The sequence below is a fragment of the Nannobrachium achirus genome, assembly GCF_963921795.1.
Source record: "Nannobrachium achirus genome assembly, chromosome: 5".
Lineage (NCBI taxonomy): Eukaryota > Metazoa > Chordata > Actinopteri > Myctophiformes > Myctophidae > Nannobrachium > Nannobrachium achirus.
Window position 1 is genome coordinate 3,869,983 of NC_137814.1, and position 16,222 is coordinate 3,886,204.

A 16,222-nucleotide genomic window follows, 5' to 3' on the forward strand; every position below is an offset into this window, starting at 1 on the left:
CGGCCGGGAATGGTGTGCTATTACTTTTCTTTCCGATCCGCTTTCCGATTGCGATGTAATTCGCAAAAAACAACGCCCAAAAACTCCATTGACTTTGAATGGGGGACTCCGAAAAAAAACCAGAAACTTTGGCGCCACATAACTCTGCCATACTTTTGCCTAGCAACGTCATTTAAAATGTAAAATGCTCACACAACTTTGGTCTTTTTCCGACCAATAGGGATGAGCTGTAATTGATTAAGCCTCGCCCCCTCTTTAACAGGAAGTGCCCTTCACCAAACAGGAAGTGCCTCTATAACTCATGAACCGTTTGTCGTACAGACTTGCGGCTGGTGTCATACCTTTTCTTTTTTTCTCAATTTTTTTTTTCTCAATTTTTTTTTTCTCAAATTTTTTTTTCTCAATTTTTTTTTTCTCAAAAATTTTTTTTCTCAAATTTTGTTTTCTCAAATTTTTTTTTCTCAAATTTTTTTTCTCAAATTTTTTTTTTTCTCAAATTTTTTTTTCTCAAATTTTTTTTCTCAATTTTTTTTCTCAAAAATGTTTTTTTCTCAAAAAATGTTTTTTTCTCAAAAAATGTTTTTTCTCAACATTTTTTTCTCAAAAATTTTTTTTTCTCAAAATTGTTTTCTCAAAATTATTTTTTTCTCAACATTTTTTTTTTCTCAACATTTTTTTTTTCTCACATTTTTTTTTCTCAAGATTTTTTTTTCTCACAATTTTTTTTTCAAAATTTCTTTTTCTCAAAAAAGTTTTTTTCTCAAATTTTTTTTCTCACAAAACAATTTTTTCTCAAAAAACTGTCGTTAAAGTGCGACCCGTGATAACGGCCAAAAATGCTCCAAAACGCCACTAATTAGTCGAAATGGCTGACTTCCTGTTTGGTTTCTGATTGGCTGCTGGCCTTGTGACGTGGGTAGAGCTGCGAGGGCCTGGTCATCGCTGCTTGCAGCTTTAATTCATTAATCGTCCATGACCTTAATTGGGGCCTATTTCGCCAAACAGGAAGTGCCCCTCACCAAACAGGAAGTGACCCTTGATCTCGTGAACCGTTTGTCATACAGACACGCGGGTTGCGTCAAATGAAATAACGCTAATGCTAACACCAACCGCTACACAAGGTTGCACAGACTTAGCGAGCTGCAGGCACACTTAAAATTTCTTAGAAATTTTCTCTTCTAGTTAATAACTATCACCGTGATGCACAGTTTTGCGCACCACGGTGACAAGCATTAAAATATGACACCCCAGTTATGATTAAAAAACGTAAAGCAGTCTTATTCCACAATGCTTTAATATAAAGTTCCAATTTTTTTATAGGGGTTCAGAAATGACTAATTCTACATGTAAAATGTGTCTATAAAGAAATAGCTTAATTCCCTGAACTGGGTCTTTAAGTAAGTAAATAAGTAAGTACATAATGTCGCCACAAAATTTCGGCACGTAATAAGTGCCGCACGATTTACGCCACCGCCGCAATATATACATCAAAACGTGCGGCTCGGCCGGGAATGGGGTGCTATTACTTTTCTTTCCGATCCGCGTTACCATTGCGATGTAATTCGCAAAAAACGACGCCAAAAAAACCCCATTGACTTAGAATGGGGGAAACTTCGGCATGTAATAACTGCCGCACGATTTACGCCACCCCTGCAATATATACATCAAAATGTGCGGCTCGGCCGGGAATGGTGTACTATTACTTTTCTTTCCGATCCGCGTTACCATGGCAACGTAATTCGCAAAAAACTACGCGCAAAAACCCCCATTGACTTTGAATGGGGGACTCGGAAAAAAAACCCAGAAACTTTGGCGCCACATAACTCTGCCATACTTTTGCCTAGCAACGTCATTTAAAATTTAAAATGCTCACACAACTTTGGTCTTTTTCCGGCCAATAGGGATAAGCTGTAATTAAGCCCCGCCCCCTCTGTATTCCTATTGGTCGGGCTTTAAACAGCCAATACTCCAGTTCACAGCATGGTACAGTCTTGAAACTTGGTGTCTGGACTTAAACGGCCAATAGGGACGTATTACTTAAGCCCCGCCCCCTCTTAAGCCCCGCCCCTAGCTTCCTATTGGCTGAGCTTTAAACGGCTATATCTCCAGTTTGCAGCATGGTACCGTCTCGAAACTTGTTGTGTGTACTTAGATGGCCAATAGGAATGAGCTGTAATTGTTTAAGCCCCGCCCCCTCTGTCTTCCAATTGGCTGGGCTTTAAACAGCCATAACTCCACTTCCCAACACATTACTGGTCTCAAACTCAGTAGGTGGTCCCACAGGTTGCACACAAATAGCGAGCTGCAGGCACACTTAAAATTTCTTCGAAATTTTCTTTTCTAGTTATTTATTATCTTTCAATGTGGTCACACAGTGTCCATTGTGCACGATCGCACTAATGTTGTGCTTTCTGTGGTACACCGCCGTACAGAAGAAAGAAATCCTTTGTTTGTGTGACAAAGAATGTCCGGGCAGGTGGCGAGCGAGCTCTGAACCGTTTCAATAGTGAAGTCAGACAGGATCAACAAACAGAGAAATTGGCATTTTCCTGCCAAATGGGAGAATGAGCCCGAGACAATGGAGATTACATTTAGTCTAGAGCTAGAGTCTCTAGAGCGGGTCCGCACCATCAATTAAATGATGACGCATGTCTTTCGATTAAATTATATGAAATTATGTCTCATCAAACTCATTGGTGGCGCATTGGACGGACCTTTGTATCTCGTCATGTGGCAGTAAATGAGTTTTAATTGTGGGCTCGCTGAAACTTATTAGTGTGGTTGCCCTAACATGGCAACACACTAGTTCTGGGGAAACTTTATTAGTGTGATTGCCCTAACATGGCAACACACTAGTTCTGGGGAAACTTTATTAGTGTGGTTGCCCTAACAGGGCAACACACTATAGTCCTGGGGAAACTTTATGACTTACTAGAGTGACAAAAGTTTGTTCGCCATCTCCTCCCACAGTTTTTGCGCTACACACTCGCGCCATACGTCAAATCGACGATTCATCGGGAATCGTGTGCTATCATTTTGCTAAGGGAAAGGTTGTATAGTTTAATTGATATTAATTTATTAGTGAATTAATTTTCCCCATTGACTTATAATGGGAATCGAAAATTCTGCCGTTCAAGTATTTATTTCTTCTCGGAAACCGTAAGGCCTAAATTTACAATATTAGGGGGGAAGATTTATAATAATTCCTAGAATGTATTAAAAAATTATTACATCAGTCGGCCTCATGGTGGTGCTATAACAGCCCACTTTACGTTTTGGCCTATAACCCATATAGGTCCCGCCCATTTGCGTCAGGATAGATTTTCCGCCATTTTGAATTTTCTTCAAAACACACTTTTTGCTCCTTTTCCCACATATTTTCTCCAAATGTCACAAAAATCGGTACACAATATCTCTGCACCGATGCGATAAACATATTCAAGCGATATTTCGATAGTCCATACCGTTCGTCCGTAACAGGCTTCCAAAGTTAACGGGAGGTGCCTGTTTTGCAAAAAATAGCCATGAATCATGAACGAAACGTCCAGTCAACACCACATTTTCTCCACAAGTCGTGGGTGGTATACTCAACAAATTCCCAAAAGCAGTTCCACTTCGACCCATAGGGGGCACCACGAACGACACGACCCTCTCAAAACAAAACACAAAGGATCTCGGGAGCGACAGGACAACGCAATCGCTTGGCGAAACTTGTGGGAGGAGCCCATTTCTTAAAAACAAGACGCCGTATCCTTACATCACAAACGCAGCATCCGAACGGCACCTTTCAGAATCGCGCATCGCGCGCCCCCGACGGTATCCGTCCCGACATCGTCTCCCTCGGGCCCCGGCGTTTTCCTCTGGGTCACGGCGGTGCATCCCCGCGACTCGCGCCGGGCGGGGCGGGCAACCACACTCGCAATTTCCCAAATTGCTATTTTTCTAGTCTATCAGTCATATCAGTCAGTCAAGTAAGTTCTCCTCAAATCTTTGGCACCTATCAACTCCTACATATTTACACCGAAAAACACCATTCAAACTTTAATGTGTTCAGCTTACTGTGGTGACGTGTGCTATTACTTTTTACAACACTTGGCCAAAGGGTGGCGCTGTAGGAAGCCTTTGAAAGTGCAAACTTTTAACAGGTATAGCTCATGCTCTATTTGACATACAGCCATGAAACCTGGACACATATGCGTCTCCTCATGCCGAACAACTTTGCCACACAACTGTTTTTACATGAACTTTGGACCAAAATCTAAAGATCGGTCTAATCGGATTTCTTTTAAATTGAAACATTCTTTTTTAATAATTCAATGAATATTGCAGTTTTATGAAAATTATTCTTCTGCCTCAAAAACATACATGCAAAATAACATTTTCATGATGAAATACTGTAGAGGGTTAGTCCAAATAGCACTGAAATCAATCTTACCCGAAATGGCCAAAGGGGGGCGCTATATTATTTTGAGCAGTTTGTAAAATGCTTAAACCCGTTTTTATCCTGGGATTTTTGAGCGATTTGCATGAAACATTCTACACGCAATCTAAGGACCTTTATCTAACATGCCTATGAAGTGCACCAAAAATAAATAAATAAATAATAATAATAAGGGTAATAATAATAACAATAATAATAATATACCTGCAAGCAGCGATAAAGTGAACGCCTCAAATCATGAACACATGAACATAAATGTTGCAGGCACATTCCCACTAGGTCAAGGAACAGATGCCACCCTTCTCACATTGGCCTGTTATAGCTCCACCAGCGGGTCAACTTTTGCATAACACATTTTTGGAACAAAATGCCTCAAATCACGAATGCAGCGTCTGATTGCCGTGAAAGGCTCAAGAACACGTGGCACCCTTTTCACATTGGCCTATTATAGCGCCACCAGGAGGCCAAAAAAACCTACCTGACCTGCCGGAGACCTGTACTCAGAAGAACACTGCTTTTATTTTTTCTTTGATTTCTTTTCCCACTTATCTTGCTTTTCCTGCTTTTTTCCTGCTGCTTTTTTCCTTTACTACTTTTTCCTGGCTTGGCCACTTTATCGCTGCCTGCAGCTATATTTATTATTATATTAGAACCAATTACAGAGTAGTAGCTAACTCAATATTTTTTGACTAGTATGAACTCAATAGTTTTGCCTAGGTGTTACTTAATTTTAGTACAGTGGATAACAGGAGCAATCGTTCACTTAGTGATACAAGCGTGAAAATTGGTACACATCATCGTTGGAGGCCACTCTTCGATTTAAGAAACCGAGACACTTGAAAATCAAAGATGGCGGCCCCCAAAATCCAAGATGTCTGTCCGAAAACGTGGTTTTTCCATTATAACTCCAAATGCATTGATTTTAAGACCCATAAATGTATTGAAGTTGAATATAAAGCTGGGCATTGCGGATGTTTTGGTACCAAGTATGTGTCTCTATTGCAGTTCTTGAGATACAGCATATAGGTACTTTTACAGACTCTGGTGCACCTATATGCTGTATCTTAAGAACTGAAATAGATACAGACATGTACCTGGTACCAAAATATCCGCAATGTCCAACTTTATATTCAACTTCAATACATTTATGGGTCTTAAAATCAATGCATTTGGAGTTATAAAGGAAAAAACACGTTTTCGGACGGACATCTTGGATTTTGGGGGCCGCCATCTTTGATTTTCAAGTGGCTCGGTTTCTTAAATCGAAGAGAGGCCTCCAAAGATGATGTGTACCAATTTTCAGGCTCGTATCACCAAGTGAACGGTTCTTCACTTAGAAGCAAACAAAGCTGATTTCTTCAGACAGGACTCGTCTTCTGCTGAACCCTCAAAGCAGAAGCTTCTCAAGGAGGACTGTCAGTACACCCCTAGTAAAGTATGTCCAAATTGGGCCCAAGTGTCAATATTCTTGTGGCCACCATTACTTTTCAGCACTGCTATAACCTTGGGCATGGAGTTCACCAGAGCTTCACAGGTTGCCACTGAAACCCTCTTCCACTCCTCCATGATGACATCACGGAGCTGGTGGGTGTTAGAGACCTTGCACTCCTCCACTTTCCATTTGAGGATGCCCCACAGATGCTCATTAGTGTTTAGGTCTGGAGACATGCTTAGATGCTCAATAGTGTTTAGGTCTGGAGACATGCTTGGCCAGTCTTTACCCTCAGCTCCTTTATTAAGGCAGCCTCGTCTTGGAGGTGTGTTTGGGGATGTTATCATGTTGGAATACTGCCCTGCGTCCCAGTTTACGAAGGGAGGGGTTCATGCTCTGCTTCAGTATGTCCCAGAAAAAGTTGCCATTCATGGTTCCCTCAATGAACTGTAGCTTCCCAGTGCCGGCAGCACTCATACAGCCCCAGACCCAGACGTTGAAGGGGTGAGGGGTCAGCATGTCAGTGCTGAGACCGTATGCCGCACTCTGCATCAAATTGGTCTGTTTGGCTGCCGTCCAAAAAGAAAGCCTCTTCTAATGATGATGCACAAGAAAGCCCACAAACTGTGTAGAGTGCCCCCTGGAGGACTGAAGGTGCCCCGCAGCCAAGATCCCTACAGACCACCTGAAGACAAGCAAACGAAGAACATGGATTACTGGAACCCTGTCCTGTGTTCTGATGAGTTATGATGATGACTTATTTTGTTCAGATGGTGTCAAGCATGTGTGGTGGCAACCAGGTGAGTAGTACAAAGACAAGTGTGTAGTGCCTACAGTCAAGCATGGTGGTGGGAGTGTTATGGTCTGGGGCTGTATGAGTGCTGCTGGCACTGGGAAGCTACAGTTCATTGAGGGAACCATGAATGGCAAAATGTTCTGGGACATACTGAAGCAGAGCATGATCCCCTCCCTCCGGAAACTGGGCCGCAGGGCAGTATTCCAACATGATAACGACCCCAAACACACCTCCAAGACGACGCTGCCTTAATAAAGGAGCTGGGGGTAAAGGTGATGGCTCAAATGGAAGGTGGAGGAGTGCAAGGTCTCAGTGGCAACCTGTGAAGCTCTGGTGAACTCCATGCCCAAGAGGGTTATATTATAGCCGTGCTGAAAAGTAATGGTGGCCACAAAAATATTGACACTTGGGCCCAATTTTTTTCAGCAGAAGAAGAGTCCTGTCTGAAAAGATCAGCTTTGTTGTTTTTTAAGTAAAGAACCGTTCACTTGGTGATACGAGCCTGAAAATTGGTACACATCATCTTTGGAGGCCACTCTTCGATTTAAGAAACCGGGCCACTTACAAATCAACGATGGCGGCCCCCGAAATCCAAGATGTCCGTCCGAAAACATGTCTTTTCCTTTATAACTCTAAATGCATTGATGTTAAGACCCATAAATGTATTAACGTTGAATATAAAGTTGTGCATTGCGGATGTTTTGGTACCAAGCAGTTCTTGAGATACAGCATATAGGTACTTTTACAGACTCCGGTTCACCTATTTGCTGTATCTCAAGAACTGAAATAGATAAAGACATGTACTTGGTACCAAAATATCTGCGATGCCCAACTTTATATTCAACTTTAATACATTTATGGGTCTTAAAATCAATGCACTTGTAGTTATAATGGAAAAACCATGTTTTCGGACGGACATCTTGAATTTTGGGGGCCGCCATCTTTGATTTTCAAGTGTCTCGGTTTCTTAAATCGAAGAGTGGCCTCCAAAGATGATGTGTACCAATTTTCAAGCTTGTATCACCAAGTGAACGATTCTCCCAAAATACTGCTGTTAGCCGCTGTACTATTTCGTTTGTTCCAATTTAAAAATACTCATATTAAATGTGTTAAACAGTGTAGAGTGTTTGTTAAGTAACAGGGTTATCCTGTCTGAGTTCTCTATCCTGATTGGATAAGATTGGCACACCGACCTGAACAACAATTTTATGTTTAATTTCAGAGCTGGAGACTTGGGGACTGGAGACATGGAGACTCCCATTGCTGAACAAACTCTCTATAGCAATGAGTACTATAAGAATACATCAATACAGAGCTATTTAACACTTATTTTAACCAATGAAAAATCACTTACCCTACCTTTAAAAATAGAATGAAACTAAAGACTCACTAGGGCGTTGTCAGGACGTATTTTCATCAGGAAGTCCCTCAGACCAGGCATGTCCCCATCATGGGGTTCCAAACCCATATGTCCAGTCATGAAGTTCTTGAACATAGGGTCCCGGAGTAGACGGTTTCCTGTATAATCGGTCAACCACTGTAGACCGGTCAAATTCTGCTCTCTCGCCTAATGCAGGGGTGGGCAATGATGGAGAGGGACACTATATTTTCACAGTCACTCCAGAGGGCCACATCCACAGAATGGCAGAAACCTCTTACCTCTATATTTTAACTTTTCTTTAAAAAGAAAAGAAAAAGAAAAAGAGGTTTCTGCCCAACAGAGACGGCCATATTGGTGAATATCATTGCTGTCATAAAGCCGGCGGCTACAGAGATAATTGTTCACTTTGTGATACAAGCACCAAATTTTGCGCAAAGTTTCCTCTGGACCTACTTTTTCCAAAAAGCAAGTTAGCCACTCAATTAAAAACAAATAGGGTTGGGGTCCCATTGACTTTCTAACAAAATAAATCTGCTTTAAGTAGCAAGTGAGGGGTCAAACTAGGGGTTTTTCATGAGCCTGAATCCAATGCAAGCATTTGTTTTGCACGAAAAACATTCCTTGGGCAGAAAGGCCCCCACAAAAGCGTGAAAACCATGGTGAAAAGTGATGACTCATCACTAAACCATAGTGTTGTGGTGGCCTTTCTAGCCCAATGAGTGTTTTTTGTGCAAAACAGATGCTTACTATGGATTCAGCACCATGAAAAACCCCTAGTTTGACCCCTCACATGCTATTTGAAGCAGATTATTGTTTTTGTATTATTTTACTGTATAGAAAGTCAATGGGACCCCAACCCTATTTGTTTTTAATTGAGTGGCTAACTTGCTTTTTCTGAACAAGTAGGTCCTAGGCATTGTTCATGCCAAATTTGGTGCTTGTATCACAAAGTGAACTATTCTATCAATAAATTGACTTGTGGCTGCTTGACTGAAATGGAACACTTTTGTAAAATCTCAACCAATATCAATCACCAGAACCAGGGGCCTGTGTTTTCAGCGAATCCATCATGTTTAAAACACACAGACGGACAGAGATTTTCACATTCATATTTAAATGCTTACCACATTTCCTTTCTGCTTACCATAAACGTGCCAACACGTCTGTATATCGTCTCTCGGGTGGAGACTTAAAGCTGTATTATCATCCATGCCTTACCTCTTATACCTACATTTCTTTGCTTGTTTTATTATTTTGAAAAACCCTTCAACATCAACATGTGAGTAGATCAGATCAACGGTGAAGATGATATAAAACCCTATGCCAATTGGTATTATTAGATATAATGTACCGAATTCAAGACTGCACTTTTGTGCAGTTTATTTAAACCAAAAATCAACCCTTGGATGCATGACCTAGCAATACCTACACTCTTCCATGAGTGGGGTCAACAATGCAATAAACTACTTGGCTCTCACCAGGGGCATAGTTCTGCCGATTTAAAATGACTCCAATACGGAACTAAAACTTCCTATGATTGGCCGCTAGTTGCGCTGTTTTCCCCCCCGGCCGATCGCAAAAATAATTGCCCTCCATTGGATCCCATTCATTTTCCCCTTTCGTTTTCTAACCTTAATTAACATTTTCATGAATACTGTATTGTTCCTATCGCTAGTTAAAAATTGCCTTTCGATCACCATCATATTCGTTTTGTCGAAATTTGGTCCAATGTATTTTAAAATAAATGATAAAGTTGCGGGGGAGGGGGGGGGGGGGGGGGGGGGGGGGGTGGCCAACTAAACTGATACCAGCCGGCTGTGTTCTTCTTCGTGTGCTGTATTTCGGGAGGCTCCGACCACATTCTCCCATGTATCCCTGCGTTGCACGTGACCGTTGGCAGCCAATAGCATCTCTGATGCCTTTACAATTCTATGATGGCGACACCCATTCCAAGGGGTAGAAAGGGCCATTTGCGCTGCATAGAAACCAATGGCTTTGCTTCATCCATATTTTTCTACAGTCTATGGCTCTCACACATAACTCTGCCGTACTTTTGCCTAGCAACGTGATTTCAACTTTAAAACGCTGTCACGACCTGGCCCGTAGGCAATGACAAATTGAGGAGGACACATGGTAGGGGTATAAATAATAACAATAATTTATTAACTAAAAGGGTTAAATCATATTACAAGAGTATGAGGTGTGTAAGTCAGTAATCAGTAGTGTCAGCAATGCATGGATGTGTGGTAAGTATGATGTGGGGTGTTGTAAAGAGTGTAAACTCAAAGGGTGCTGTCGTCTGGGGAGGGAGAGAGACTGGTTTTCCACCCAGTCTTTTATAGGGAGCCAGGGAGCACTGGTCAGGTGCTCCCAATGCACCTAATCATCATCAGGCTCCATTGGCCAAGGGGCCGTGACAACGCTCACACGACTTTTGCCTTTTTTATGCCAATAGGGACGAGCTGTAATGGTTGAAGCCCCGCCCCTCTGTCTACTAAACGCGTGCAGCAGCTGTCACACTTTGCTGTCACACTTTGCTCTCACACGTAACTCTGGCATACTTTTTCGTAGCAATGTGATTTCAACTTTAAAACGCTCGCACAACTTGGCACTTTTTCCGGCCAATAGGGACAAGCTGTAATTGTTGAAGCCCCGCCCCCTGTCTTCCTATTGGCTGGACTTTAAACAGACATAACTCCAGTTTGCAGCATGGTACCGTCTCGAAACTTGGTGTCTGGACGCTCGGCCAATATGGACGAGCTTTAATTGTTGAAGCCCCGCCCCCTCTTACAAGTCTGTTGTTTCCGCCCGACCTGAAGGTCGCTTCTCTCCCTTAGGGTGTCTTACTGGTAATTGTAATAAGAGTAGTAGTAATAGTAGTAATAGTAGTTGCGACCATAGGTCGCAAGTTTAGTATGTGAACGGTCACAGCTTGTCCGTATGTATGTATGTATCTCTGTCGTGCCTGACACTGTGGTTCTATGGGTTTGTTGCTCTGACATCATGCCCTGATGTCACTGTGATGTCAGGGGAACCACTCTAACAGATTGGGTTTGCCGCTCTGACATCACGCTCTGGCTTCACTGTCATGTCACACTAACAGAATCCCTTTATGCCCATTCATGGAGATCCCTGTCTTGGCCATCTGTCTTGGCCATATATGGGTATTCCCATATGAAGACCTGTTAGATATGGGCGTAATATTGATGACATCAGGGAACTCCATGTATGGGCATAAAACAGAGTGTAATGTCAGAGCAGCAAACCCTTTCTGGTAGTGGTTCCCCTGACATCACAGTGACATCAGAGCATGATGTCAGAGCGACAAACCCATAGAACTACAGTGTCAGGCGTGACAGAGATACATAAATACATACGGACAAGCTGTGACCGTTCACATACTAAACTATTATTACTACTATTACTACTATATTACTACTACTATTACAACTATTACTACTATTACCAGTAAGACGCCCTAAGGGCGAGAAGCAACCGTCAGGGCGGGCGGAAACAACAGACTTGTTAGAGGGGGCGGGGCTTTGACAATTACAGCTCGTCCATATTGGCCATCTAAGTCCAGGCACCAAATTTTGAGACGGTACCATGCTGCAAACTGGAGTTATGGCTGTTTAAAGCCCAGCCAATAGAAGGAAAGAGGGGGCGGGGCTTCAACAATTGTAGCTCATCCCTATGGCGGTCTAAGTCCAGACACCACGTTTCGAGACGGTAACATGCTGCAAACTGGAGTTATGTCTGTTTAAAGCCCAGCCAATAGGAAGACAGGGGAGGCAGGGCTTCAACAATTACAGCTCGTCCTTATTGGCCGGAAAAGGTGCCAAGTCGTGTGAGCGTTTTAAAGTTGAAATCAAGTTGCTACGCAAAAGTATGCCAGAGTTACGTGTGAGAGCAAAGTGTGACAGCTGCTGCATGTGTTTAGTAGACAGAGGGGGCGGGGCTTCAAAAATTACAGCTCATCCCTATTGGTGGAAAAAAGGCCCAAGTCGTGTGAGCGTTTTAAAGTTGAAATCACGTTGCTAGGCAAAAGTATGGCAGAGTTATGTGTGAGAGCAAAGTAGTTTATTGCAAAAAACACATGGATTTTAATTGGGGTCATTTTTGAGCCACTCATGGAAGAGTGGGGTAGTGATACAAAAACAGCAATTTCTTAAAATTAATGAAAGAATAAATAAAAATGCAAATGGCCTCATGTCACAAACATGTTTCATGAGGAATACCTGGAATATGGGGCGCCCGCTGGCCTGGTGGTCAAGGCGCATACCACATACTAGGCTATGATGCCTGCTGGTGTCGCCGGTTCGATTCCCAATCCGGACGACCTTTGCCACATGTCATTCCCCATCTCTCTCCCCATTTCCTGTCAGTCTACTGTCCTATCAATAAAGGCATAAAAAGCCCAAAAACAAATCTTAAAAAAAAAAAAAAAAAGAATACCTGGAATATGAAAATATTAACACTTTTACTTTTAAAGATTTTGAAGAACAACATTTTTGACCCCACTTATGCATCTAAGGGTTAAAAAGGCAAAGAAGTTTAAAAGTATGTGACTTTTTAGGGATTCAAATTCAAAAGCATCAAAAGCATCAGACCTACAAGCGATCTTCAAGATCACTCTGCGTTTCAAGCTTGTAGAGCAGAGTTGGGGTCCGTTACTCAAAAAGGTAGTGCACTACATATTACATATTACTTTTGAAAAAAGTAGTGCCTTACACTACTTCATTACTCCCTGGAGAAAGTAACTAGTTACACTACTCGCTACACTACTTTTGCATTACTCCATAAAAAAGCCTGAGATGCATTGCCAACATATATTAGATGTATTAAATATTTATTATATATTATAATAATATCTAATACAATATGTTATGTTGTTCAATGAAGTGAGTCCCAGGGCTCACTGGTGGTCATTTGAATGAGTATAATTATAATAATAATAATAAGAAGAAGAACAATAAATAAAAATGATAATAATGTAATTATTTCCGAGCCATACTGTAGCATTCTAGCTGCGGAAAACTTCCCATTTGCTTAAAAAAGCAACATAACAGCGATGTTTTTTGCATAAGGAATATATTTATTAATTGTCCGTCATCATGACAGCGTCATGTCAGAGTCTCAGAGCTAGGTGAGGTGCTCTTTTTCCCTCTCTCTCTCAGCCTACATGGATTTCCATGCAGTAGGCTAATTCATTCCTGTGGCTCTCTGGATATTTAATATTCACTATTTGGGGGGTTTGGTTTATCTTGTCACATGTAGGATATTAATCTATAGGCTGTGATTCAAACGTCGGCTTTGCACACCTCGTGATATGCGCTGCCAGCTAGTGCCACTCTTTTTTTTTCTCTTTTCTCTCTCTCTCTCTCTTTCTCTCTCTCTTGAATCATAGGCAAAAGGTAATTCATTTCTTTGCTTGATATTATAAATCTCCTTATTTGGGGGTTTTGCTGTATTTAGTCCCTTGTATTAATCTATGTGCGACGGTTATCAAATGTCGGGTGGCTGCTGCTTGATTGCCACAGTGTCACCGTGACCTGCTGCTGCACTGAAAACTGCAACTGCAAACTAACTCTTCTCTGGTTAGTTATTTTAGGGAAATGACAGTTCCAATGTTCTATTAAGACAAGTGATGATGTTTACAATCGGTTCCTGCTGAAGGCAGAAGCAGGAACTGCAGGCACGAAAGTAGCGAGTAGCGAGTAACCTGTTCTTCTTCTTCTTTCGTGTATCATCATCCTTGATGATTGGTTGACAACATTTTATTTCACAAGATTTCTTGTTACTTAGGGGAGGCCATGGGGCTGGCTGTCGTCTTCTCCCCTTGCTGACGTCGGCAGGGTTTGAACCACTCACCTCCAATAGGAGCTGATCCAGTCTGATTGCGTAATAAATGACCACACAAGCTTTGGATTCCTTCATCACAGTGACAATCCTCTCCACGTCGTCAAATTGATAGTTAGTGTCCTGTCTCATATACTCCACATATGCCAGACACCCCGCATCAGTACGCTCCAGCTCTGACCGCATGATCCTGACGATATTGTGGCCATCATGGTCATCATTGACCACCAGTCCTACACAGGTCCACCCGAACCGCCTCATCATCTGGACGACACCTCGCAGCTGATAGGACGAAGCAAGGAGGAATATTTCATTAGTCTAGATCAGGGTTATTATTATTATTTCATTTATTCATTTTAAGCTCCATTCGCCCTGGATTAACATTACCTGAGAACGTGGGGTAAAGTAATCTTTACCCCACCTCCCCTGTGATTATTATGGCAGATACGGACGGGATAAGCCATGTCTGTAGTTCCTTTACTTTACGGACATTAATCCATTGCGTATAGCGTTTTCTATGGGCTACAGAGCTCCAGGGCACAGCTGTTGTGTGTCATGGTCGGCACTGGAAGATGACGTCAGTGTTTACTGATTTGCGTGTCGCATGCACAGTGGTGAAAATGTACTCTAATGTTTTACTTAAGTAAAAGTACCAATAAAAATACCACAATATAAAAAGGCCCGCTCTGTGTTCAAAATGTTACCTGAGTCTGCTTGAAGTGTGTTTTGGAAATACTCCAGTAAAGTAACCAAGTACATTTATGTAAGTACTGTACCTACATTTGAGCTATTCATACATACTTTACTTTAGTAAATCCAATTTCCAATATTTTAATTTCTACTCCACTACATCTCGGATCCAAACTTTTACTCCACTACATTTAAAAACTTTAGTTATTAGTTACTTTGTAGATTTTGATTTTTACAAAACATACATAAAGCACTTCAGCTGTAGCTTCAACTGTACATTTTGGCAATTGAAAATAGCTCACATTGTGAGCGTGTAGATCTGCTATTTTTAAAATATTTTTATTTAATAGCGGACTTCTACTTGTAACAGATTATATCTACTGATACTTTTACTTAAGTAAAGAAGTATTTTTTCCTATAGTGGCACAGAGTTCTATAGGGCACTGTGTAGTGCATGGACCGGGTAGCCAGATAAGACATTTTAACTACCGTAAATACCATATTCTCAACTCTCGAGGTCCAAAGGAAAATAGTTTGCTGCTGTGCTGTTTTGACGAAGAGCGGCTGTGGCAAAGCTGCCAAACTCTGTGAGTGAAACAAGCGACCAGGTCTATGAAAACAAGCCCAAGAGTTTCACCACTTGAGCTCTATTACATTAGCTATTTTGTTAGCTAATGTAATTGTTAAAAGCAACATATTATTAAGACATGACAGTAATATGGGTGCCCCACATAAACGTAAAATATACTCTCCTCCCTAGCTGTATGCACATATGAACCTGTCTGTCTATGTTAGCTTGCAGATCTGTTCTTTTAAGCATGTGCCACCGTGCACGCGCGCACACACACACACACACACACACACACACACACACACACACACACACACACACACACACACACACACACACACACACACACACAGAGAGAGAGAGGAGAGAGAGAAAGCGATCGAGGAGGGGAGAGACAGACAGACAGACAGACAGACAGACAGACAGACAGACAGACAGACAGAAGATGGGACAGACATATTAAAGAGGTTATTATAGGCCTAATCGGCAATCACTCATCACTCGCGAGCGCATCCCCCCACAACACCCCTGCCTAGTATGTTCATAGCCTTTTTACAAAATAATTCCCAATTTTGCATTGATTATATAGGCTACTTTCAGAGTGTTCCACCGCGCTGTATTCCATGACGCTTAAAAAAAACAATGCAAAAAAAGGTGATTTTTACCCCGATTACGGAGATGTCGATTCGCGCTGGATTAGTTTTATCAGAGGACGTCTGTAAAGTGATTATTATGGTAGGTAAAACGGCCTGCAATCTTTACCCCACATCATCCGTGATTATTACAGACATGGACGATTCGCGTGGGATTAAGAACACAGAGGACCTCAGTGATCTTTACACTTTACCTGGGGTCCTCAGGTTAAACTAATCCAGGGCGAATTGGACTTATTTCGAACATATTAGTAAGTAGTAAAAAAGTAGGGCTGGGACTCGATTAAAAAAAATAATCGAATTAATCAGAGGCTCAAAACTTTCTCCAGTATTTTAGAAAACTGTGGAAGGGGGTTATTGATGATGATGATGATGATGATGATGATGATGATGATGATG